Below are 27,354 nucleotides of genomic sequence, written 5' to 3' on the forward strand. Positions count from 1 at the left end.
CTTACTCCTTGGAAGAAAAGTTATGACCAACCTAGATAGTATATTCAAAAACAGAGACATTACTTTGCTGACTAAGGTCCGTCTAGTCAAGGCTATGGTTTTTCCTGTGGTCATGTATGGATGTGAGACTTGGACTGTGAAGAAGGCTGAGTGCCGAAGAATTGCTGTGTTTGAACTGTGGTGTTGGAGAAGACTCTTGAGAGTCCCTTGGACTGCAAGGAGATACAACCAGTCCATTCTAAAGGAGATCAACCCTGGGATTTCTTTGGAAGGAATGATGCTAAAGCTGAAGCTCCAGTACTTTGGCCACCTCATGCGAAGAGTTGACTCATTGGAAAAGACTCTGATGCTGGGAGGGATTGGGGGCAGGAGGAGAAGGGGATGACCCAGGATGAGATGGCTGGATGGCATCACGGACTCGATGGACGTGAATCTGAGTGAACTCCGGGAGATGGTGATGGACGGGGAGGCCTGGCGTGCTGCGATTCATGGGGTCGCAAAGAGTCAGACACAACTGAGCGACTGAATTGAACTGAACTGAACTGAAACATGAAAGTGCAAATATATTGAAAGACTCTCCTTTCAATTAATTCGGATAAATACCCAGAAATGGAATTACTGGATCACATGGCAGTTCCATTTTTAATTTTTTGAGGACTCTTCATAATGTTTCCAGTAGCACTGTACTACTTTTGTGCAATGTGCCATTTTGTATTCCCACTAACAGTGGGAAGGTTCCAATTTCTCCACATCCTCCCCAACACTTGCAGTCTTTTTTTTTTTAACAGCTATCCTAACAGGTATGAGGTGATATCCAAGGAGCACTTGTGCACTGTACCTCTACTGAAGTTTTGTTGTACTTTGAGGAACATCAAGTTTCAGTAAATCTTTGCTCTCCCTATTTTTAACTTCTAAAAGCACTTTTTCATCCCTAAATATTGCTTTTTATAGAATACTATTATTATTTTATGACTATGCTCTATCTCTCTGAGAATATTCATTACATATATGTATATGTGTTGTGTGTGTAGATAAATGTCACGTATTTTTTGTAATTGCCTCATGTCCTTGGCCTCTTTTCTACTGAAGTATTCACTTTTCTTATTTTAAAAAACTTTTTATATATGAAGGATATCAATTGTGACTTATGTTACAACCCTTTCCCCCCACTATGTTAACTTGCTCTTGAAGCACTGTTAGAAGATGCTGGCAAGGATTAACCATTACATTTTAATAGTTGTTAAAACAGACTAAATTCTTCCTTTCACAGAGAAACAGCTAAATGATAAATTAGTACTTTCCACAAATGTAAACATTGGAATAACTTTTGATGATCTACAATGTGTTAGGTGATAGTACAAAAACTGCTGTCTGACTCAAAGGAGTTTATAACCAAGTAGAAGAGAGATAATTTTCCTCCCAAATAATTGTTACTGTTAAAAGCAATTCTGGAATTATTTTAATTTTCATTATCAAGAACACAGAGTAAGCAAGGAACAGAAAGTTAGTTTACAAGTTAAAAATATTTAAAAAAACTAAATTTGACAAGAAGAAGAAATTCTTGCTCTATTTAAAAATGCCAACACAAACTTAGTCAATAATGAATAGAATGTGCTCATCCATGTTCCAAAAGAGTATTTTTTTTGAAATTTGAAAGGAGGGGCTTCCCTGGTGCCTCAGTGGTGAAGAATCCACCTGCCAGTGAAGGAGACACAGGTTCAATCCCTGGTCTGGAAAGATCCCATATGCTGCGAAGCAACTAAACCTGTATGCCTCAACCATTCAGTCTGTGCTCCAGAGTCCAGTAGCCACAACTACTAAGCTCATATGTGGCAACTACTAAAACCTGGGCACCCTAGAGCTTGCACTCCACAACAAGAGAAGTCACTGCATGAGAAGCCTGTGCACCACAACTTGAGAGTTGCCCCAGCTCTCTGCAACTAGAGAAAAGCCTGCACAGCAAGAAAGACCCAGCACAGCCAAAATAAATAAATTATTTTTAAAATATGAAAGGAAATATACAAAAGTTCTACTTTGCTAAGCATAATCACCTTTACTAATTCGGAAAACCAAAAACTTCATGTTAGGAAAAAGAACTGTACACAGAAAATTATGACACTAATGAAAAAAATCAAAGAAAACATAAACAGATGGAGAGGTATTTCACATTCCTAGGTATGAAGAATCAATTTTGTGAAAACGACTATACTACCAAACACAATCTACTGATTCAATGTGATCCCTACCAAATTACCAATGGCATTTTTCACAGAACTAGAACAAAAAATTTCACAATTCACATGGAAACACAAAAGACCCTGGATAGCCAAAGAAGTCTTGAGAAAGAAGAATGCAGCTGGAGGAATCCACCTTCCTGACTTCAGATTATACTACAAAGCTACAGTCATCAAGACAGTATGGTACTGGCACAAAAACAGAAATATAGACCAATGGAACAAGATAGAAAGCCCAGAAATAAACCCATGCACCTATGCGTACCTTATTTTTGACAAAGGAGGCAAGAAGATACAACGGGGCAAAGACAGCCTCTTAAATAAATGGTGCTGGGAAAACTGGACAGCTACATGTAAAAGAATGAAATTAGAACACTTCCTAACACCATACACAAAGATAACTCGAAATGGATTAATGACCTAAAGGTAAGGGCAGAAACTATAAAACTCCTAGACGAAAACACAGGCAGAACACTTGATGACATAAATCAAAGCAAGATCCTTTATAACCCACCTCCTAGAGTAATGGAAATAAAAACAAAAGTAAACAAGTGGGACCTGATTAAACATAAAAAGCTTTTGCACAGTAAAGGAAACTATAAGCAAGGTGAAAAGACAACCCTTGGAATGGGAGACAATAACAACAAATGAAACAACTGACAAAGGATTAATTTCCAAAATATACAAGCAGCTCATACAACCCAATACCAGAAAAACAAACAACCCAATCAAAAAGTGAGAAAAAGACCTAAACAGACATTTCTCCAAAGGAGACATACAGACGGCTAACAGACACAGGAAAAGATGCTCAGCACTGCTCATTATTGGAGAAATGCAAATCAAAACCACAATGAGATATCACCTCAAACTGGTCAGAATGGCCATCACCAAAAAGTCTACGAACAATAAATGCTGGAGAGGGTGTGGAGAAAAGGGAATATTCTTGCACTGTTGGTTGAAATGTAAACTGATACAGCCACTATGGAAGACAGTATGGAGATTCCTTAAAAACTAGGAATAAAATCACCATATGACCCAGCAATCCCACTCCTAGGCATATACCCTGAGGAAACCAGGATTAAAAAAGACACATGTATCCCATTGTTCACTACAGCACTACTTACAATAGCTAGAACATGGAAGCAACCTAGATGCCCATTGACAGATGAATGAAGAAGTTGTGGTACATATACACAATGGAATATTACTCAGCCATAAAAAGGAATGCATTTGAGTCAGTTCTAATGAGGTGGATGAACCTAGAACCTATTATACAGAGTGAAGTGAGTCAGAAAGAGAAAGATAAATATTGTATTCTAACGCACATATACAGAATCTAGAAAAATGGTTCTGAAGAATTTATTTTCAGGACAGCAATGGAGAAACAGAGAATAGGCTTATGGACATGAGAAGAGAGGAGAGGGTGAGATGTATGGAAAGAGTAAGATGGAAACTTACATTACCATATGTAAAATAGATAGCCAACGGGAATTTGCTATATGGCTCAGGAAACTCAAACAGAGGCTCAGGGGCTCTCTATCAACCTAGAGGGGTGGGATGGGGAGGGAGATGGGAGGGAGGTTGAAAAGGGAGGGGATATATGTATACCTATGGCTGATTCATATTGAGATTTGAATTCTGTAAAGCAATTATCCTTCAATTAAAAAAATAAACAAACTTCATGTTAGGAAAAGAAACAAAATGGCCTACATTGAAGAGTTTTTCAATCACACCAAGCTACTGACATATGAAATGGAAGTTCTGGGGGTTTTTTGTGTGTGAATTGAGAAACAGAAGGATAAATTTGGAAAAGGGGTTTTCAGAGAAGGGTGGGCCTGAGAGAAATCTACAAATGTCAATATAGGAAGCTTTTGTTACCTAAGCCAGCATGGCAATGGCAGGTAGGACTACTTGATAAGACAAACACACATAAGAGGGGCAAGTGTGTAAAAGAAAACGTTCTCTCCATCAAGAAAGTGAAAACAAGGCAGGGGTGGGGGCAGGATGAATTGGGAGACTGGGATTCATCTATATACACTACTATATATAAAATAGATAACGAATGAGAACCTACTGTATGGCCCAGGGAACCCTGCTCTGTGCTCTGTGGTGACCTAAATAGGAAGGAAATCCGAAAAAGAGGAGACATATGCATATGTATGGATGATGCACTATGCTATACAGCAGAAACTGACACAGCAGTATAAACCAACTATAACCCAATTTAAAAAAAGTAAAATAAAAAGTAAAAGGTAATGGAAAAAATGCAAAAATCATTCACAGAATGGGAGAAAATTTCTGCAAATTATATATTCGTTATGGGACTTGTAATGACAATCTAGAAAAATGCCTTACAACTTAATGAAAATATAAATAATTTAAAACTGGCCAAATGATCTGAATAGACATTTCTCCATAGATAATACACAAATGGCCAACATAAGCATACGAAATGATGTTCAACAACACTACTCATTGGAGAAGTGCAAACCAAAACCACAATATCTTCAAATCCACTTGACAATAACAAGTACTGCCAGAGTTATAGAGAAATCAGAACACTCAAATGATAAGGTAAAATGGTCCAGCTGCTTTGGAAACAGTCTGGCAGTTCCTTAAAAGGCTAAACATAGAGTTATCATATTCCACTCCAGTATTCTTGCCTGGAGTATTCCATGGACAGAGAAGCCTGGCAGGCCACAGTCCATGGGGTCTCACGGAGCTGGACACAACTGCGTGACTAACACACACACACACCATATAACCTAGCAGTTTCATTCCTAGGTACTTACCCATGAGAAAAGAAAACATAAGCCTACACAAGTATTTGTACATGAACATTCATAGAAGAAATATTATTAATAGCCTCAAATGGAAACAACATAAATGGCCATCAACAGATGAAATAAAACGTGATATATCCATAGGTGCATGTCCAGTTGCTTCAGTTGTATCCGACTCCTTGCGACCCCATGGACTGCAGCCTGCCAAGCTCCTCTGTCCATGGGATTCTCCAGGCAAGAACATTGGAGTGGGTTGCCATTTCCTTCTCCAGATACAGCCATACATTGGAATATTAACAAGACTACAAACAACAGTGAAATACTGATGCACGCTATTAATACAACATGAATGAACCCTGAAAACAGAATGCTTAGTGGAAGAAGCCAATCACAAAAGGCCACATACTGTACAATTCCATTTATCTGAAACGTCCAGAGCAAATCTATAAGGACAGAAAACAGATTAGGGTTTGCTTAGCGCTGGTGGGGACAGTGAAGACTGGAGGGCAGGGAGAATGGCTGCTAAAGGGTACAGAGCTTTTTGGGGGCGTGATGAAAATGTTTTAAATTTGAATTGTATGGAATGTGAATTTTAATCTCAATAAAGTTCTTACAAAAGAAAAAGAAACAGAAAAGGTCACCCCCCCCCCCCACTTTCTGCGGCAGCTAATAACTAGTAGGCAGTTCTTTAAGTCGGAAATTAAATAAAGTGATGGTCAGGTGTCCAAACAATTAAACGACTAAAATGGCAACATCTTAACTGGCTTTGGATGCTATGATAAAGATGTGGAGATTTGGCATGGGTGATGATAGACATCCAATAATATAAAGGATGGGCTCTGCCCTAATTGTGGGAATGAGAAAAAAATCCACCTAAGATTATACAGCTGAATAAGAGAAAAAAATAATTCAGAGGCCTGATAAGTAACTTCTGGTGGAGTAGACTTCACAGAAGTCAATGTTGGTCCTTGATAAACACAGGATTGTGGAGAGACAGTGCAGATCGGTGGGGAAAGAGTTGTTCCTGTTCAGGAGTCCGTGATTTGACTGATTTAGGGCAAAAGTGGAGAAAAGGAGAAAATTAATACAGTAGCAAGGGCCATAGTTCGTAATCTTTATTTGGATAACAAACCCATTCCTAAACCAAGACTGAAAGGGCCATTTTCCATTTCACAAGTGTCTCTCAGTAATAAAATACTAAAATTCAACAGTCTAAAGAAACCTTACGAAAGAAAGTTAAAGGCACACCAGATTGATGAACTCTAGAGACAGAGCTCATCTCATGTCTTAAAAAATGCAGTCATCACTCTGCACAGGCTTGGAAATTAAGGCGGCCAAGAACTGCCCAGGTGGGTATCAGGGATCTAACGTACCTGGAGTCACCTGAGGGAAGAGGCGAAGCGAAGGCATTCCGGTGACAGCACTTTTGCAGGTATACCCGGGCTGCGCGCTCCCGCCTGAAGGCTGCCTGCGGTCCGAACGCCGAGGCAGAGGAACTGTGGCGGCCACGGCAACCAGCTCACCGCGGTGGCGTCGAGACCGGCACCTCGTTTCCATGGCTAACGTCAACTCCAGCAGGCGCCCCAGGGCGCGGAACGGACCTCGGGGGCGGGCCGCGCGCTCGGCCCGTCCCGCCCCTCGGCCTGAGGTTACATCTGGGCCTCAGCCTGACCAGGCAAGGTCGAGTGCGGGGAGAGGCGCGCTCGGATCGTTCCAGCTCTGAGCCAACGCTCGCCTGACCCGGGACTGTGGGACTTGCGTGGGCTCGGGCGTCGCCTAGGGCCCAGAAGCGGCGGTGGGGGATCGTCACTCTAGCTCTGAACTTTCACCCGCGTCGCGCTGCCACGCAAGAGCGTCGTTGCCCTGGTGACGCGACGTTCCTCCGGAAAGTAGAGCGCTGGGGCTGATAGAGAGAGTTTAAGAGCCGGCGCCATTTTGAGAGCGTGTAGCACTCAGTGGTCTGACTGACTAGTCAGGGTGTAGTGAGACTTCAACCGCTCAGGGTCCCGCGACCTACGTTAACCACAGCCGCACTTTGGCCGTCGCCACCCAATACATTGACGGTAATAAATGCGTTTAAGTGATACTTCATACATATACGTGTTCGCTGTCGCCCCTTTATTGCGTTTTTCGCCCAGGAGTGGATTTGTGACTGCATTTTAAATACTATGAACCAAAATACCCATAAGTGAAACATGCCACCAAGGTGTTTATTAATAAAGTCAGCCAGAGTTACCGTCTTCCATCTTTTTAAAAGAGCTATTTTTTAAATAATGGCGGACTATTATTAGTGGTAGTAATTTTTGGTCTGGCAGTCTTTACAGGGTGGCCTTGAAGTCCCCAGTTTTGGTAGTTTGAAAGTTAAAACATGCCCATCACGACTGCCTACATATTCCACCAAGTTTCATTGCTTCCCTAAGTTTTGGACACCTTCCAAGATGCAAGTTAAGAGCTCTTTAAATTGGTCTCTTAAGGATTTAGAGGTGAACTTAAAGCCAATTTGTAGGTATCTAGGTAGCCTTGTCTCCTTCCTCCCCCGCCCGCATTGATCATCAGTTTTGCATACACAGAGACTCTTGATTGGCTTAAGGACTGTCTGGATCTCCTTATCTCAGAACTATGAATGCATCCTTTTTAGTTTCTTTCTTGGTTTTACTGAAAGTAACGGCTTAGTTCTTAAGTACTTAGGATTTCGGACCATAATGGGGGAAACCTTTTGGTGTTAATTTAAAGAAAGCAACCTGACTCATTGGAAAACACCCTGATGCTGGGAAAGATTGATTGAAGGCAAGAGGAGGAGAGGACAGAAGACCAGATGTTTGGATGGCATCACCAACTCCATGGACATGAGTCTGAACAAGCTCGGGAGTTAGTGATGGATGGGAAAGCCTGGTGTGCCTGCAGTCCATGGAGTGGCAAAGTCGGACAGACTGAGCGACTGAACTGAAAAGAAAGCCAAGGCTTATAAAAAAGAAGATACAAATCTATCCAGAGGAATAGTGTAGTTTATTGAAACCATGTGGAAGAAAACCCTTTGCACCATCCATGGTGATAATGAGGTAGAAATTACTAGGCAGTCAGTGTAGAACTCTGAGACCTCTGGACTTTTTTTCAGTAAATGTCTTGCTCCATTGTCCTGAATTTCTGGAATGTGTCTTTGGTCTGATCAATTATCAGCACCCAGATCCAGGGAAAGTGAAAGTAAAAGTCACTCAGTTGTGTTGGACTCTGCAACCCCATGGACTATACCATCCATGGAATTCTCCAGGCCAGAATACTGGAGTGGGTAGCCAGTTTCCTTCTCCAGGGAACCTTCCCAACCCAGGGATCGGAACCCAGGTCTCCCACATTGCAGGCAGATTCTTTAGTAGCTGAGTCACAAGGGAGCGCAGTAATTAGCTTCTGTTCCATATGTCTGAGGGAAAAACAACTGGTGATCCTTAATCTTAAACCCATACATCTGGCCCATTGTAAAATGGCCAGGGGGCGTGAAAAAGAGAGGTGACTTAATCCAAGGATCAGTTAAGTTGCTCAGTCCTGTATGACTCTTTGCTACTCCATGGATTGCAGCACAACAGGCTTCCTGGTCTCTCACAAACTTCCAGAGCTTGCCCAAACTCATGTCTGTTGACTCGGTGATGTCGTCCAACCATCTCATCCTCTGTTTTTCTCATCCTGCCTTAAATCTTTCCCAGCATTAGGGTCTTTTCCAGTGAGTCAGTTCTTCTCATCAGGTAGCCAAAGTATTGGAGTTTCAGCTTCAGCACCAGTGCTTCCAATGATTATTCAGGACTGATTTCCATTAGGACTAACTGGTTGGATCTCCTTGCAGTCCAAGCAACTCTCAGGAGTCTTCTCCAGCACCACAGCTCAAAAACATCAATTCTTTGGTGCTTAGCTTTCTTTATGGTACAACTCTTACATCCATACATGACTACTGGAAAAACCATAGCTTTGACTATAGGACCTTTGTAAATAAAGTACTGTCTCTGCTTTTTAATATGCTGCCTAGGTTGGTTACAGCTTTTCTTCCAAGGAGTAAGCGTCTTTTAATTTCATGGCTGCGGTCATCATCTGCAGTGATTTTGGAGCCCCCACCCCCACCCCCCCAAAAAAATCTGTCACTGTTTCCATTGTTTCCCCATTGGAGGATAAAGAGAAGTCACAAACTTGTTAAGTATCTTGACCTTTAACTTGATTGGTTAGAAATAACATGATTTAAGGAAGGATATAAAAACTACTGTAAGTCTGGCCTTGTGGGGAACTCTTTACCCCCTCTCAATGTCTATGCTGAGAGCTTTGTACTTTCTTTCTCTTTAAAAAATCCTATTCACTTGCTACTGTGAGTGTTTGTGGATTTCCTTCGGATCTGAGGGCAAGAACTCGGTTCCCATTTGAATAACATACATACATACTTGCTTTCAAGGATATAATTTGAAAATAGAACTTTTCCTAGTTTGTTGTGAAGAGGAAGCGTGTATTTGTTTCATCCCTAATCTTTTCCAGTCTTTTGGGGAAGATATAACTTCAGTCATCGTGGGTCATGGTACCACATTAAGCATTTTTGAAGCATATCAGCTACTCCTAAGAAGTCAGTATAGAGTGGTAAAGAGTAGATGCTCTGTGATCCAGAAACCTGAGTTAAAACTACTTGGACCTTGGGCAAGCCACCTCAAAATATGCCTCAATAATAATATTGATTATTTTGAATTAAAGTTACTAAAGGAATGGTGGGTGCCAGAGGGACCTTTGAACCTCCTCTCAGTGTCCCTGAAACCAGGAACTAAAGGTCCCATGTGAAAGGTACCCTACCTGTACTAGAAAGTAGAAAGACATCCTTATCACTAAAGACAGGCAGAGAAATCTATATAAACAAAACTTGTTATTTAACTTACTACCTACCTTGAACTCAGAGCTGACTGTGGCTAAGATCATGAACTCCTTATGCCAAATTCAGACTTAAAGAAAGTAGGGAAAACCACTAGACCATTCAGGTATGACCTAAATCAAATCCCTTATGATTATACAGTGGAAGTGACAAATAGATTCAAGGGATTAGATCTGATAGAGTGCCTGAAGAACTCTGGATACAATTCGTGACATTGTACAGAAGGCAGTGATTGAGACCATCCCCCAAGAAAAAGAAATGCAAAAACAGAAAATGGTTGTCTGAGGAGCCTTACAAATAGCTGAGAAAAGAAGAGAAGGGAAAGGCAAAGGAGAAAGGGAAAGATACACTTCATGCAAAGATGCCCTTGATAAAACGCAGAAATGGTATGGACCTAACAGAAGCAGAAGATATTAAGAAGAGGGGCAAGAATACATGGAAGAACTGTACAAAAAAGATCTTCACAACCAAGATAATCACGATGGTATAATCACTCACTGAGAGCCGGACATCCTGGAATGTGAAGTCAAGTGGGCCTTAGAAAGCATCACTACGAACAAAGCTAGTGGAGGTGATGGAATTCCAGTTGAGCTGTTTCAAATCCTGAAAGATGATGCTGTGAAAGTGCTGCACTCAATATGCCAGCAAATCTGGAAAACTCAGCAGTGGCCACAGGACTGGAAAAGGTCAGTTTTCATTCCAGTCCCAAAGAAAGGCAATGCCAAAGAATGCTCAAACTACCACACAATTGCACTCATCTCACATGCTAGTAAAGTAATGCTCAAAATTCTCCAAGCCAGGCTTCGCAATACGTGAACCATGAACTCCCTGATGTTCAAGCTGGCTTTAGAAAAGGCAGAGGAACCAGAGATCAAATTGCCAACATCTGCTGGATCATGGAAAAAGCAAGAGAGTTCCAGAAAAACATCTGTTTGTGCTTTATTGAGTATGCCAAAGCCTTTGACTGTGTGGATCACAATCAACTGTGGAAAATTCTTCAAGAGATGGGAATACCAGACCACCTGACCTGCCTCTTGAGAAATCTGTATGGAGGTCAGGAAGCAACAGTTAGAACTGGACATGGAACAACAGACTGGTTCCAAATAGGAGAAGGAGTACATCAAGGCTGTATATTGTCACCCTGCTTATTGAACTTCTATGCAGAGTACATCATGAGAAACGCTGGACTGGAAGAAACACAAGCTGGAATCAAGATTGCCAGGAGAAATATCAATAACCTCAGATATGCAGATGACACCACCCTTATGGCAGAAAGTGAAGAGGAGCTAAGAAGCCTCTTGATGAAAGCGAAAGAGGAGACTGAAAAAGTTGGCTTAAAACTCAACATTCAGAAAATTAAGATCATGGCATCCGGTCCTATCACTTCATGGCAAATAGATGGTAAGAGACTTTATTTTGGGGGGCTCCACAATTACTGCAGATGGTAACTGGAGCCATGAAATTAAAAGACACTTGCTCCCTGGAAGAAAAGCTATGACCACCCTAGACAGCATCTTGAAAAGCAGAGACATTACTTTGCCGACTAAGGTCCATCTAGTCAAGGCTATGGATTTTCCTGTGGTCATGTATGGATGTGAGAGTTGGACTGTGAAGAAGGCTGAGCGCCGAAGAATTGATGCTTTTGAACTGTGGAGTTGGAGAAGACTCTTGAGAGTCCCTTGGACTGTAAGGAGATCCAACCAGTCCATTCTAAAGGAGATCAGTTCTGGGATTTCTTTGGAAGGAATGATGCTGAAGCTCCAGTACTTTGGCCACCTCATGCGAAGAGTTGACTCATTGGAAAAGACTCTGATCCTGGGAAGGATTGGGGGCAGGAGGAGAAGGGGATGACCCAGGATGAGATGGCTGGATGGCATCACGGACTCGATGGACGTGAGTCTGAGTGAACTCCGGGAGATGGTGATGGACAGGGAGGCCTGGCGTGCGGCGATTCATGGGGTCGCAAAGAGTCGGACACGACTGAGTGACTGAACTGAACTGAACTGACTGAAACTTACTTTGTTATAGAAAAAAGTCTCAGACCACATAAGTATTTATAAGTAGAATCATCAAGTAGTATGTAATCATAGCTTTGCCATTAATTGATTTTATGCTTTGTTATAAAAGACAATGCATTTTAAATTATAGTTCTGAAAATCTTACAGTAATTCCTGTGAGAAATGTAGAATGGATAGTTTCTCAGGTTTTGATTTTGATGAAGAATTTTGAATTTTATTATGCAGTTTTTAAATTTAATTATTTCAATCAGTAACTTCAGCTTAGATTTTTAAAATTTTAGAACTTTTCAATTAATATTATTTTTAAAAGTTATCACCACTGGAACTTATTTTCAGTTCAGTTCCGTCGCTCAGTCGTGTCCAGCTCTCTGCAACCCCATGAACCGCAGCATGCCAGGCCTCCCTGTCCATCACCAACTCCCGGAGTTCACTCAGACTCACGTCCATTGAGTCAGTGATGCCATCCAGCCATCTCATCCTCTATTGTCCCCTTCTCCTCCTGCCCCCAATCCCTCCCAGCATCAAAGTCTTTTCCAATGAGTCAACTCTTCCCATGAGGTGGCCAAAGTACTAGAGTTTCAGCTTTAACATCATTCCTTCCAAAGAAATCCCAGGGCTGATCTCCTTCAGAATGGACTATTTGGATCTCCTTGCATTCCAAGGGACTCTCAGGAGTCTTCTCCAACACCGCAGTTCAAAAGCATCAATTCTTCAGTGCTCAGCTTTTTTCCCAGTCCATTTCTCACATCCATACATGACCACAGGAAAAACCATAGCGTTGACTAGACAGAACTTTGTTGGCAAAGTAGTGTCTCTGCTTTTCAACATGCTATCTAGGTTGGTCGTAACTTTTCTTCCAAGGAGTAAGCGTCTTTTAATTTCATGGCTGCAGTCACCATCTGCAGTGACTTTGGAGCCCCAAAAATAAAGTCTGACACTTGTTTCCACTGTTTCCCCATCTATTTCCCCTGTTTCCCCATCTATTTCCCACGAAGTGATGGGACCAGATGCCATGATCTTCATTTTCTCAATGTTGAGCTTTAAGCCAACTTTTTCATTCTCCACTTTCGCTTTCATCAAGAGGCTTTTTAGTTCCTCTTCACCATCTGCCATAAGGGTGATGTCATCTGCATATCTGAGGTTATTGATATTTCTCCCAGCAGTCTTGATGCCAGCTTGTGCTTCTTCGTGCCCAGCGTTTCTCATGATGTACTCTGCATATAAGTTAAATAAGCAGGATGACAATATACAGCCTTGATGTACTCCTTTTCCTATTTGGAACCAGTCTGTTGTTCCGTGTCCAGTTCTAACTGTTGCTTCCTGGCCTGCATACAGATTTCTCAAGAGGCAGATCAGGTGGTCTGGTATTCCCATCTCTTTCAGAATTTTCTGCACTTTATTGTGATCCACACAGTCAAAGGCTTTGGCATAGTCCATATAGCAGAAATAGATGTTTTTCTGGAACTCTCTTGCTTTTTAGATGATCCAGTAGATGTTGGCAATTTGATCTCTGGTTCCTCTGCCTTTTCTAAAACCAGCTGAACATCAGGAAGTTCACGATTCACGTATTGCTGAAGCCTTGTTTGGAGAATTTTGAGCAGTACTTTACTAGCGTGTGAGATGAGTGCAGTAGTTTGAGCATTCTTTGGCATTGCCTTTCTTTGAGAATGGAATGAAAACTGACCTTTTCCAGTCCTGTGGCCACTGCTGAGTTTTCCAAATTTGCTGGCATATTGAGGGCAGCACTTTCACAGCATCATCTTTCAGAATTTGAAATAGCTCAACTGGTACCTTAGAGTCATTTAAAAAGAGAACAATTTTTGGTAGCCTGAAAAGTCACTAAATTGAAGTATATAAAAGTGTTTTCAAGTTGTTAGTTTTTGTAAAAGTTTGTGAATATAACTTCACTGAAAGATCAAATTTTAAGAGTAACCAAACTCTGTTTAAATATTGATGGGCATATTTATGATTTTACTCTTTATGAAAATTAAATTATATGCCACATGAATTAATAATGATTTTCCTTTAGTTTGACATATATAATTAAGAGTTGACTGTGCAGATTTCAAAATCTTTATCCCTGTTCTCCTGTATTAAATTTGGAATGTTAGTTAACCTCTTCTATTGACAGTTTTACCAGCAATTACAGTGTCCTATTAGTAATATTAATATCTAAAGCTAGAACTGAAGTTGGTAGCCTTGAAAAAGTGTCCTTTTCCTGGGATTTGCCTGCTAACTTTTTTGCTTATAAGTGAACCAATTGTTTAGAATTTTGTGAACATTGTTTTCAGTTTCCTAGAATGAATATTGGAGAAGGCAATGGCACCCCACTCCAGTACTCTTGCCTGGAAAATCCCATGGATGGAGGAGCCTGGTGGGCTGCAGTCCATGGGGTCGCTAAGAGTTGGACACGACTGAGCGACTTCACTTTCACTTTTCACTTTTACGCATTGGAGAAGGAAATGGCTACCCACTCGTGTTCTTGCCTGGAGAATCCCAGCGATGGGGGAGCCTGGTGGGCTGCTGTCTATGGGTCGCATAGAGTTGGACATGACTGAAGCAACTTAGCAGCAACAGCAGCAGCAGAATGAATATAGTATAAGGAAATGCAGTAAATAAATTCTCTGATAAAATTTCCATTTGAAGTTGTAATTAAGTAAGAATGTGACAGTGGGGGAGAGTTGGGTATAATTTGTGTAAAGGTAATATACTCTGTCATAGTGTCTCCAGACTCATGATACTATTGCTGTTGAATGGAAATGTCCACTGGTTAGAATTACTTCCTAGAGCTTGCATTGTGATGACCTCTTCAGGTTTAAAATATGCCCTCTTAATATTTAAAACATGAAAATTGGAGGTTACTCACAGATAAATAATTTAGGGGAAATAACAATATCAGCAATAATCAACTTTGGTGGGATGGCATTTAGAGGTACATATGAGATTTTGCTCTATCAAGCAAAATTTTAAATGCAATTCCCTTTGACAGAAGTTTTATCTATAGAAATACCTTACAGATACCTTCCTTTACAGACATCTCACCTAAGTATGTAATGATATTTGTACAAAGATATCCTTAGAACATTTGCAATAGCAAAATGCAAAACATTCTTAAGTAGGAGATAATTTTAAATAAATTTAAAAGAATGTACATTTTTGGCATGTCCACTTCTACTAAGTAAAAATTTTTTAAATTATTGTGATCTTATATAAAAACTAAATGTATGCATGAGCATGCATTGCATATACTTACCTTTAATAGACACATAGGAAACTGATAGAATTCAACCTCTAAAGAGGCTAACTGGTGTTTGATAGGAAAGGGACTTTTACTTTTTACCATTACTCTTGTGCTGGTAATATATTTTTTATCAATATGTGTAGCTTTGATAATCTTAAAATAATAAAATAGCCAGCAAACTAAAATAAATTGACAATCAAAAATACCCACTCTACCCTCCCTCAAACCCATCAACCTGCTATATAACTAGAAAACTGGCACAGTGGATTTTTGTTTTTATAATAACACTTTTATCCAGATAATAATTTAAAAATATAGTTACTAGTTTCTGTGAATAAATTACAACAATGATGCTTTCATAGGGAGAAAAGCTATATTAGTTTTTAGTGTTATGTTACAGTTAAAAGTTACAATAAGTCATTTGGTATACTGGTAAATTTTGAGCTCTGATAACCAGAGACAGCCTAGAATATTGACCATTTTGGTGTTATATCAATAGGAATCCTTAAAGTTAGTTCATTTTATGCTAAATGAGAACATTTACTGAATTTAGAATACATGCTTAAGATTATTAGGATTTCTTTCTAATGTTAGATATAAAATCCTAATTTTAGTATATACATGAAATATACATATATTAATTAGTGTATACATACAGATATAGATATAAAATACTTATATATCAAAAGTATATGTTGTATATAACTTATAAGATAAAATACATGGAAATCCTATTTTACTGAACTAGCAATGACTAGGTATTAATGGAAGAAACTTTCATATGGGTTGTCTTTAGCAATATTATTTTAAACATAACAATTTTTAATAAAATTTATGTTAATCATTAATATATTATTCAATCTGCTTTTTAGGTTCTTGGTTTAAATGAAAACCAAGTGTATAGAAATGAATATCAAAACAATTATTAAAAAATTCTGTCTATAATTTTCAAGCCAAATACTAGATTCATGTTTTTACATAGAAATTTTTCTCCTAAAAGACTTGGTAATTAGTGAGAAATGTCTACATTAGTAAAGAGCAGCATGCAAGAAAGAGATGCATTTACTTGTGGAAATAACCATTTATTAAGGAACAATCATTTTTATTGTGGTTTTTATATAAAGCTAGATCATGGATTTTTTTCCTTATAAATTTTTCTCCAGGCAACAATAATGAATAAAATTTTAGAGATAAGCTTTCTTTTAAATGCATATATGGGCTTCCCTGGTGGCTCAGAGGTTAAAGCGTCTGCCTCCAATGCGGGAGAGCCGGGTTCAATCCCTGGGTCGGGAAGATTCCCTGGAGAAGGAAATGGCAACCCACTCCAGTATTCTTGCCTGGAGAATCCCGTGGATGGAGAAGCCTAGTAGGTTACAGTCCACAGGGTCGCAAAGAGTCGGACACAACTGAGCAACTTCACCTTCACCTTCACCATGCCCTTCCTAACACATGTAGTAAAACCAAGCAAATACTCATACTCTCTATTAAAAAAAATTAAATGAAACTTTTTTTTCCCCTAAATGGCCCAGTTAGTGTAGAGGCATCCACTCTGAATTCCACAATCCAGGATCCCTTGGCCACTTGTTTCTGTATGCCCAAAGTTACATTTACTCTATAAAGACTTCCTTTGTTCATATATGTCTCTTTTCTCCAGTATACATTTTCTTTAAAATTATAGTACATACAAAATACAAACCTGAAGGTAATATGGATTCTTTCAGAAGCAGAATTTATTCCTGTTTCTCCTGATACATGCAGTGAATAGGTTTGCCTTATTAGACTGAACAGTCTTTAAGAACAATGAGGAGGGTCTTGAGCTGGTTTTCTCCTCCTTTCAATTATAGCACCAATATTCCATCCATTACTGCCTACTACCAGAGTATGACTCCTATTCAGAAATAAAAGCAGTTCTACCTGACAACATTCTGAAATATTTTGCCCTCTTCATAACCTCCATTTACTAAAGCAATATTTTCCTTGCTCCTTACCAAAGCATGAACTCAATATCTGCTTTCTTCTTCCATGTTGGATAAATGGATGTGGGAACTGTATTACAGATTAAAATAGTGGAAAATTAAGAAAACAGTGCTCTTAGTGTGAAGGGCAAGGCCAGTGATTTTCATGAACTATAGAAAGCATATTTAATCAGAAATAATGAGATCTGAATTATAATTCACTCTCTGTGAGAAACTCAATAACTTGACATTGAACAAGTCATATAAACTCTCCAGACTTCACTTTCTTCCTTTTAAGAGATTGGGCTGCATCTCTTATATTTCCATTTAATTCTGTATTTCTGCTTTTGTGTTATTTATGTGTTAAAATTGTCTCATGGTATGGGTGGAAATAAAGACAGGCGATGATAATTTTATGTGTGCATTTTGTTTTAAGCTATATGAGTTTTGTAGGTAACAATGCTTTAACAAAAGAGCAAGTTTTATTTATTGTTAAGCAGACCTAAGCAAACATAGTTATCATTGGAAAACTAAACTAAATTATCATTGGAAAACTTCATTATTGACCACTTTTCCTAAAAGAGAGATTTCTGTCAATGTTAACATCGGGTAACATGTCACCTTTATCAGAGTTCATTAAGTGCCAACAGTTTACTTTCTGAGGAATATCTCTTTAAGGTCAATTAAATAAAAATGTGAAAGCCAGTGTTGTTAGGATTTTTGCCACATAATAGTCCAATTATTTTATGTTTAGCCTCTTTGATTAAAAGCAGTGGTCAAAAGATTTGAAATCCTTAGAGGTGATTTTCAAGAAGGAGAAGTGCTGGAGCTACCCAGGCAGCAATCAGAAACAATTAGGAAAAATTTACCAAATGTTTCATTCTTTCTCTAGGTTGTATTGCAAATTACATTAAATAGTTCAGGCTTATTGCATTTAAAAATAAAGTCTCCAACTAAGCAATTTTCAAGATAGTCAAAAGATATTGCTTAACATTTTCTTATTGCTATAGAAATGAAAAGGGTGATTGTCTATGTTGATTAGCTTGAAGATTGCTTTGGGAAGAATTTGACAGTTCTAGTAACATTCCCATTATAATTTACAGTCTATGAAGAAGAATTGAATACTACCTTGAGTGTTAGGAGAGTTTAAAGCTTCCTTTTCATCTGATAATTTTATTTTACTACTTTAACATAAAGAGGGGATCTTTGTCATGTATTTTTTAATGCATATATAATTTATTTTTATCTTGATTCTTTAAAACTATTCTCAATTAGATCAAGTAGAAAATATATAGCATAATAAATATACCAGAATATTTATTGATACTTACTATGTGCAGATCCTTTTTTTGCACTAGTCAGTTTTGCAAATAGAAAGATAGAAAGATAGAAAAAGCATCATTTAATGTCAAAGGACTCAACCGTTTACTCAATAGAAAATTCACAAGGCAAAAGAACAAACAAAACTTAGAGCCAATTACATTTTGGTCATGATAAGTTGAGTGTGGCTGATACTATTTCATTTTCTTATACATAAATGCTGAAATAGAATCTATTTCTACCTAACACCATAAACAGTGGGAAGTTAGGAAAGTGGTCCCACAATAATATTTTATGTTTAGAAAAGAAAGGTTATAATTGAGTGGAATTATATTACATTTAGAAATGTATAGGAAAATGTTTAAATACCAAGAAGACTTACATATTGGAAATGCATAGAAAAATGTTTAAATGCCAAGAAGGCCTACATATTGTCATTTTTTTATGGACCACCTGACTTGAAGGCCGAATTTTTAATTGTGTTGCTGCTGCTGCTGCTGCTGCTAAGTCGCTTCAGTCGTGTCCGACTCTGTGTGACCCCACAGACGGCAGCCCACCAGGCTCCCCGTCCCTGGGATTCTCCAGGCAAGAACACTGGAGTGGGTTGCCATTTCCCTCTCCAATGCATGAAAGTGAAAAGTGAAAGTGAAGTCACTGAATCGTGTCCAACTCTCAGCGACCCCATGGACTGCAGTCTACCAGGCTCCTCCGTCCATGGGATTATCCAGGCAAGAGTACTGGAGTGGGGTGCCATTGTTAAAATAGTTTAAACCAGTCCAAAATGTACTAGTGTAAAGTGAAAGTCGCTCAATCGTGTCCAACTCTTTGCGAGCCCATGGACTATATAGTCCATGGAATTCTCCAGGCCAGAATACTGGAATGGGTAGCCTTTCCCTTCTCCAGGGGATCTTCCCAACGCAGGGAGGGAACCCAGGTTTCCCACACTGCAGGCAGATTCTTTACCAGCTGAGCCACAAGGGGTTTCTCTTAAATTACCAAACAAAATAAGATTCAGTGATAGGATTCAATTAAATGGCATTCTCATTTATTTATTCATGAAAGCCATTAGTAAACATGTATTATGTGTTTATAAGGTGATAAATCTTAGAGAATTAGTGATACAAAGAAGGATAACAATACCACCCATCACAGCTCCTTCTGTTGAGAGTGCTGGGGTAATGATAAAGTATATAATCCCCTTGTAAAAAAAAAATTAGTGATATTTATCAACACTTCTATAAAAAATACATAACTTTTAGCTGATTAATACCTTCCTATGGAAAATATTCCAGAGAAGGCAATGGCACCCCACTCCAGTACTCCTGCCTGGAAAATCCCATGGACGGGGGAGCCTGGTGGGGTCGCACAGAGTCAGACACAACTGGGCGACTTCACTTTCACTTTTCACCTTCATGTATTGGAGAAGGCAATGGCAACCCACTCCAGTGTTCTTGCCTGGAGAATACCAGGGACGGGGGAGCCTGGTGGTCTGCCGTCTATGGGGTCACACAGAGTAGGACATGACTGAAGCAACTTAGCAGCAGCAGCATGGAAAATATTCAACAGAAGAAAAAGGATTTATATCTGTATGTGTTTATTGCATATTTCTTGTGATATAAAATTGGAAACAATTTGAATATTCAAAGGTATGATTAAGAAAATATTTCTCTTTAGTTTAATATAATTCAAACATTAAAATGCTAATTGTGCTCTAATATGGAAAATGCTTAGATTTATAATGTGAAAACAAAAATTATGTAAAGTGTAATTCTGTACAAATATACAAGTGAGAAAACACTTGGATTTTTAAAAATGATAGTTATATTAGCATGGTGGTGTTTTAGATGATCATTTCAATGTTTGTTTTGGAAGCACTGTATATTATCTTAAAAATAATTAATATTTTAATGTATAAAAGTATTCCCAAGCTGGAGCCCTTGTGCATTGATGATTGGAATATAAAACGGTGCAGCTGCTCTGAAAAACAATATGGTGGTTCCTCAGAAAAATTAAATTTGGAATTACCATATGATTCAGAAATTCTGTTTCTGGGTATAGTCCCAAAATAATTGAAGACAGGGACTTGAACAGATACTTTTACAATAGTGTTCATAACAGCATTATTTCACAATAGCCAGAAGGTAGAAACAAACCAAATGTCCATCAATAGATGAATGGATAGGCAAAATATGTTCTATAAGTAAAATGGAATATTATTACAATGGAATATCAGTTTTGCAAGGTGAAAAGAGTTCTAGATAGATGGTTGTGCAACACTGTAAGTGTACTTAATGCCACTGGCACTGTACAATTAAATATGGTTCAGATGGTAAATTTTATGTATTTTTCACCACAATTAAAAAATTAAAATGGTTAAAATGGTAAATTTCATGTTGTATATTTTACTACAGTGAAAACTTTTTAAAAAGTGGTCCCAAGTTATGCATGGATTCCTAGATATGTATCTGAAGTTGAAAAGAGAGTTAGTTTGTAGAGTTAGTAGATTTAAGACTACATGACAATAAAAAAATGAAGTGCATAATGTAGTTGGAAAAATAATTTTTAAAATGAACATCACCAAATTCTACTCAGTATTATTCTCAAATTAATGATTTGAAATCTATCCTGCTTATTTGTCATACTTTTCTAAGCACATGTATGTTGGTAGTTTACAAAAATGTAATTGTGAGACCAAAATGAGCTTTGAATGCTCAGTCACAATTTTAGAGGTGAAAGAGATGCTTGTGTTAGAGGTGAAAAACCAGGGGTACAGAGAACTTAAGATCCTGTAGCTAGATAATGGCTGACATGACTAGAATGGATGCCTTTACTTTTTGTGCTGTGCTAAGTCGCTTCAGTTGTGTCTGATTCTTTACTTTTATGACAGTGTTACTTAAACTTTATACTATGTCAAGCAAGCCAGATTCTAATCTTTTTTTAAAAAAGTTAATCTTGTGAAACATTCAGTTATTTATTTTCTACTAGGAAATTCTTATATCAAACATGAATTTCCTGTGTGCTGTGTGCTAAGTCGCTCGTCATGTTTGACACTTTGCAACTCTATGGACTGTAGCCCACCAGGCTCCTCTGTCCATGGGATTCTGCAGGCAAGAATACTGGAATGGATTGCCATGCCCTCCTCCAGTGGATCTTCCCAACCCAGGGACTGAACCTGAGTCCCTTTTGTCTCCTGCATTGGCAGGTGGGTTCTTTACCACTAGTGCCACATGGGAGGCCCAGGAAATTCTTATATCAGACATGAATTTCCTATGGTATAGCTTAAATCTAAGTCTTTACTTCTGCTTTTGACTTATTCAAGCAATTGTTAACTTCACAACTTTTCGCAAGCCTAGTTCCTTTGATGCTTAGGGAAGATGCATTTCCTTTACTTTTAAAACTAATCTACTTTTTGAACTGTTTTTTAGTGCTTCATATTTTATGAATTGATGCCCAAATATCCTTTCTACTTCCCCGATAGGAAGAGAGGGAGTTACATTTTTCCAAATTACTCTTTCTTTGTAGGACTCAAAATAGAGACAATATTATCTTCTAGATCTTTTGTACTACGCTTGGGACACTTCTGGTTGCAAATGAGAGAAACTGAACCCCTAAAAGGATTTATTGGACTTCCCTGATGGCTTAGAAGGTAAATAATCTGACTTCAATGCAGGAGACCCAGGTTTGATCCCTGGCTTGGGAAGATCCCCTGGAGAAGAGAATGGCTACCCACTCCAGTATTCTTGCCTGGAGAATTCCATGGTGAGAGGAGCCTGGTGGACTGCGGTCCATGGAGTCACAAAGAATCATACATAACGGAGTGACTTTCACTTTCACCTATTCACTTTCAAAAAGATTTATTGGCTTATGTAATTGAGAAGTCCCAGGGTAGATCTTAAGGAAAGACTGCAACCAGAGACTCAAATACCACTGTCAAGACTTTATCCATCTCTTGGTTTGCTTAATTTTATTCTTCAAATAGATTTTCTTCTAGTGGCAAACAAATACCTTCAGAGGCTTCAGACTCACATCCTCATGGTTAAGCAATTGATGTGGAGGAAATAAAGAGCTCTCTCTTATTGTCTGTATCTCAATTTCAGGTCCTGTGTACCCACCCCTATGATCAGCATCCCCAGTAGTAACAGAGTCAAGGAGCAGTTCCCAAAGGAATCTGAAGAAAGGGGTGGGGGGAAGTAATTACCTGGGTAGACAAAAGGAATAATGCTCATAGTCTACTATACCCACTTTAAAGTATGTTCGGTTAGTTCAGTTGCTCATTCGTGACCTACTCTTTGCAACCCATGGATTGAAGCACGCCAGGCTTCACTGTCCATCACCAACTCCCAGAGCTTGCTCAAAATCATGTCTATCCAACCATCTCATCCTCTGTCACTCCCTTCTTCTCCTGCCTTCAATCTTTCACAGCATCAGGGTCTTTTCCAATGAGTAAGTTCTTCACATCAGGTGGCCAAATTATTGGAGCTTCAGCTTCAGCATCAGTCCTTCCAATGAATGTTCAGAACTGATTTCCTTTAAGGTTGACTGGTTTGATCTCCTTGCAGTCCAAGGGACTCTCAAGAGTCTTCTCCAACACCACAGTTCAAAAGCATCAATTCTTCAATTCTTCGGTGCTCAGCTTTCTTTATGGTCCACCTCTCACATCCATACATTTGCTTAGTTGCTCCGCCATGTCAGACTCTTTGTAATCCCATGGACTGTAGAGAATTTAAAGTGGTGAATTTAAGTATGGTTCCTTTTTCATCTTAATGTATTTAATAGATTGAAATTCTAGAGATTATTCTTCTATGCCCTCTCCTCCGTTATACTGATACTAAGGGACTTTGCAGTGACCTTCTAATATAGCTCATTTATGCTATTCCCTAAGATCTACATTTCTTCTTTTCTTTCTTTCTCAATTATCACTGAGTCATATTTGTCTGCTAAAATTTGAATATAAAAGTCCTTCGCATCTCTTTTCTGGTAATGTTCCTGAATCAGTTAGTAATAGGTTGAACTTCATATAACAGATAAATCATAGTGACAATTGTTTAATAAGGTATAAATTTATTTCTCTGCCATATAGAATAGATCTGGGTTTAGGTGTTCCAGGATTACTATGGCAGACATTACTTTGCCGACAAAGGTCTGTCTAGTCAAAGCTATGGTTTTTCCAGTAGAAATGTATGGATGTGAAAGTTGGACCATAAAGAAAGCTGAATGCTGAAGAATTGGTGCTTTTGAACTGTGGTGTTGGGAGAAGACCCTTGAAAATCCCTTGGACAGCAAGGAGATCATACCAGTCAATCCTAAAGGAAGTCAGTCCTAAATATTCATTGGAAGGACTGATGCTGAAGCTGAAGCTCCAATACTTTGGCCACTTGATGCAAAGACCTGACTCATTGGAAAAGACCCTGATGCTGGGAAAGATTGAAGCGGGGAGGAAAAGGGGATGACAGAGGATGAGATGGTTGGATGACATTACTGCCTCAGTGGACATGATTTTGAGCAAGTTCTGGAGTTGGTGATGGACAGGGAAGCCTGGCGTGCGGCAATCCATGGGGTCACAGAGTCAGACATGGCTGAGCAATTGAACTGAGCTGCACTGAACATGGGCTGGTGGGTCCATCCATTTTATTATGCCATCCTCCCTATAGTCTTTTCTCTCCTTATCCAACTAGAGCTCTTCCATCATATTCTAATTATATACCACAGGATGGATGAAAGGGATATTGTTTTCCTTTTTAAGGAGACTTTCAGGAAATTTCGATACAATGCTAGCCCATGTATGTCACTGGCCAAAACAAGTGGTCACACTTAACTGCAGGGGAAGCACTATGCCTATCTAATAATGAGTTCTTCTACTAAAGAAGAATGACAGAACAGATGCTGGGTGGTAACTAGCTGTCTCCTCCACAATTACCACTTCTTCTAAGCTATGTCACTAACTAATTTCTCATCTTTGTAGCTAAGACATAGTTTGGTTTTTGTTCTAGTACTACTTTGTACATTTTTAGTTCAATTAATTAGTAGAGTAAAACCTTGAAACAAACCCCAAAATAGTGCTTCTTTTGTAATAAAAAATTTTTTTTGGTAATTATAAAGGTTTTAATTGCTTAATTATATTTATTTCAGTTCCCTGAATAGAGTGGTTAAATTTCCTTATCAAAAATTGCTAATCAATTTTTTTCAAAATATCATGACTTCATGAGTTAAGTTTTCATGAAAGGAAGGCATATTTTAAAATAAACTGTATTCTTGATTCTGATACGAAAATAAAATTCAGAAGATCCCTAAGACCTTCCTGAACCCCCAAATTCATGAAGAATGTGTGAAATACAGTGGTAATTTGGCTTAATTATAGTTTTACTCCTACACATAAGCATCAAATAAAATGATAATTAAGCATTAGTAACACTGTCCAAAATTTACATTTCAAATTTCTCATTATTTTTTTAAGGAATAATTTTAAAAATACAGTAAAGTTGCAGAAATAATGTACTTATTTTCATTCAGCTTCTCCTAATGTTAACATTTTACACAACATTTTATACAACAGAATAATTGAAACTGAGCAGTCAAGAATGATACTGTTAACTAACCTATAGACTTTATCAGATTTCACCAGTTTTCCCATTAACATCGTTTTTCTCATTCAACACCCAATCCAGAACCCACATATTACACTTAGTTGTGTCTCCTTAGTTTCCTTCAATCTGTGACAGTTCTCCAGTTTTTGTCATTCCACACCCTTGACCTTTTTGAAGAGTTATTGATCATTTATATATAGACTGTTTCTTAGTTGGAGTTTTTCTGATATTTTCTCATGATCAGGTTATGTATTTTTAGCAAGAATATCACAGAACTGATGTACCCTTATTAGTGTACCATATCAGGATATTGACATATCTTATTATTGGTGATGTTAACTCTGACCACTTAAAGTGGTTTTTATGAGGTTTTTCTACAATAAAGGTTCATTTTTCTATTTGTAATGAAAAAGTATCTTGTGGGGAAATTCTTAGAGACCATTCAAATATACAAATTTGTTCTGCTATCTACTAATTTTAGTATCCATAGATGATTTTTACCTAGAATAATTGTTACTGTGGTATTTGGATAGTCTTCAGTATTCTTCACATGTTTCAATATGTTTTTTTCCCCCATACCACCAAGGATTTCTGTCTGGAGACACTGACTAGATGTCCTACAAATTGAAATCAATTCTGACACTGTCTCTCTGGAGATAGTATCAGGTGCCACAGGGTAAGGGCTCAGTCTCACAAGACTGGCCCCACTTTAAACACCAATTGTTATTTCAGGTTGTTACCTGTGCTTCTGACCCACTGCCTATAAACTGGAGGTTCCTACAACCCTCTTGTCAGGCCTGATCAATTTCCGAGAGTGGCTCACAGAACTCAGAAACATTTATGTTTGCCTGTTTATTATGAGAGACATTATAAAGGATACAGATGAAGAGGTACATGGAGTGGGGTCCAGAAGGGTCCCAAACACAGGAGATTCTGTCCCATGGATCTGGGTGGCATCACCCTCCCACCACATGGAAGAGTTTACTAACCTGGAAGCTCATCAAACCCTCATTGTTAAAGCATTCTTGTAGATCTTTAATCTCCAACCCTCACTTCTCTTTCTCTCCCAGAAGTTGGAGATGGGGTTGAAAGTTCCAACTCTAACTAATTACTTGGTCTTTCTGGTGACCAGTTCCTAGGTCATCACCTTAAGTTATCTCATTAGCATAAACTGTCTAGGACTCAGCCCCAAGTAATCTTTTAGTATAAACTCTGGTGTGCTCTAAAGGGGCTCTTTATAAATGACAAAAGACACTCCTATCACTCAGGAAGTTCCAAAGGTTTTAGGAGCTTTATGACAGGAACCAGAGAGAAAGACTAAATATATTTCTTATTATGTCACACAGTCTTTTGAATGCAGGGGAAAATTATATACTCTGATTAGAAACAAACATCTGTAAATATGAACCTGATTGAAAATTCTTTTCATCAGTAGGTTGAAAAAATGATTGAGATGCTTGTTTCTCAAGATACAGGAAAAATTGTGTGCAAATGTTAAATTGTGGCATTTTCTACTTCAGCTGAGAAAAAACAGATATATGATTCAGTTATCTCTATCTGGGGAGTCAGTATGATTCTTGATGGGAGCCAGGGACTTCTGTGTTGACTCTTAGTTCTAATCTCACTTTTCTTTTTGTGCAGAATAAAACTTCTTGGTCCATAGCAATGTAAGAAACAAGGAATTAGAATTCCTTGAATTTCCATATCTTTTTTTCCATCCGTCTGTTGATGGGTACTTAGGTTGTGAAAGCATATTAGCTATTATATGCTAATTAGCTATTTATAATAATAATTAGCTATTTATAATAGCTAATTAGAACATATTAGGTATTATAAATAATGCTGCCTTGAACATTGGGGTGAATATATCCTTTCAAATTAATATTTTTGTTTTCTTCAGATATATACCCAGTAGTGAAGCTTCTATTTTTAATTCTTTGAGGAAACGCCATACCATTTTCCATAGTGAGTACAATTTACAGTCCCAACAACTGTGTACTAGGGTTTCATTTTCTCCATGTCCTCATCTCATTTTTTATTTGTAGACTTCCTGATAATAGCCATTTTGACAGGTATGAGGTGATATCTTACTGTGACTTTGATCACAAAGAAAGAGTCAGACATGACTGAGTGACTGAACTGAACTGATGATTAGTGATATTGAACATTTTTTCATATGTCTTTTGGCCATCCATATATCTTCTTCGGAAAAATGTCTACCTAGGTCTTTGGCCATATTTTAATTATGTTAGTTTTTTTTTTTATATTGGAGCTGTTCATATATTTTGTATATTAACCCCTTATTAGTCATATCATTTGCAAATTCCTTCT

At 38.4% G+C, this 27,354-nt stretch overlaps 1 protein-coding gene across 1 annotated transcript in view; it reads right to left on the reverse strand.

The window, feature by feature from the left end:
- Positions 1-6,573, reverse strand: part of PCNX4 (pecanex 4) — a 39,579-nt gene extending 33,006 nt beyond the window's left edge. Inside the window, exon 1 of the mRNA XM_068965288.1 lies at positions 6,391-6,573. The gene's annotated coding sequence lies outside the window, so the exon portion shown is untranslated. The remainder of the gene's footprint in view (positions 1-6,390) is intronic.
- Between the last annotated feature and the right edge of the window lie 20,781 nt (positions 6,574-27,354).

This window comes from Capricornis sumatraensis, chromosome 2 (assembly GCF_032405125.1).
Source record: "Capricornis sumatraensis isolate serow.1 chromosome 2, serow.2, whole genome shotgun sequence".
Taxonomy (NCBI): Eukaryota; Metazoa; Chordata; class Mammalia; order Artiodactyla; family Bovidae; genus Capricornis; species Capricornis sumatraensis.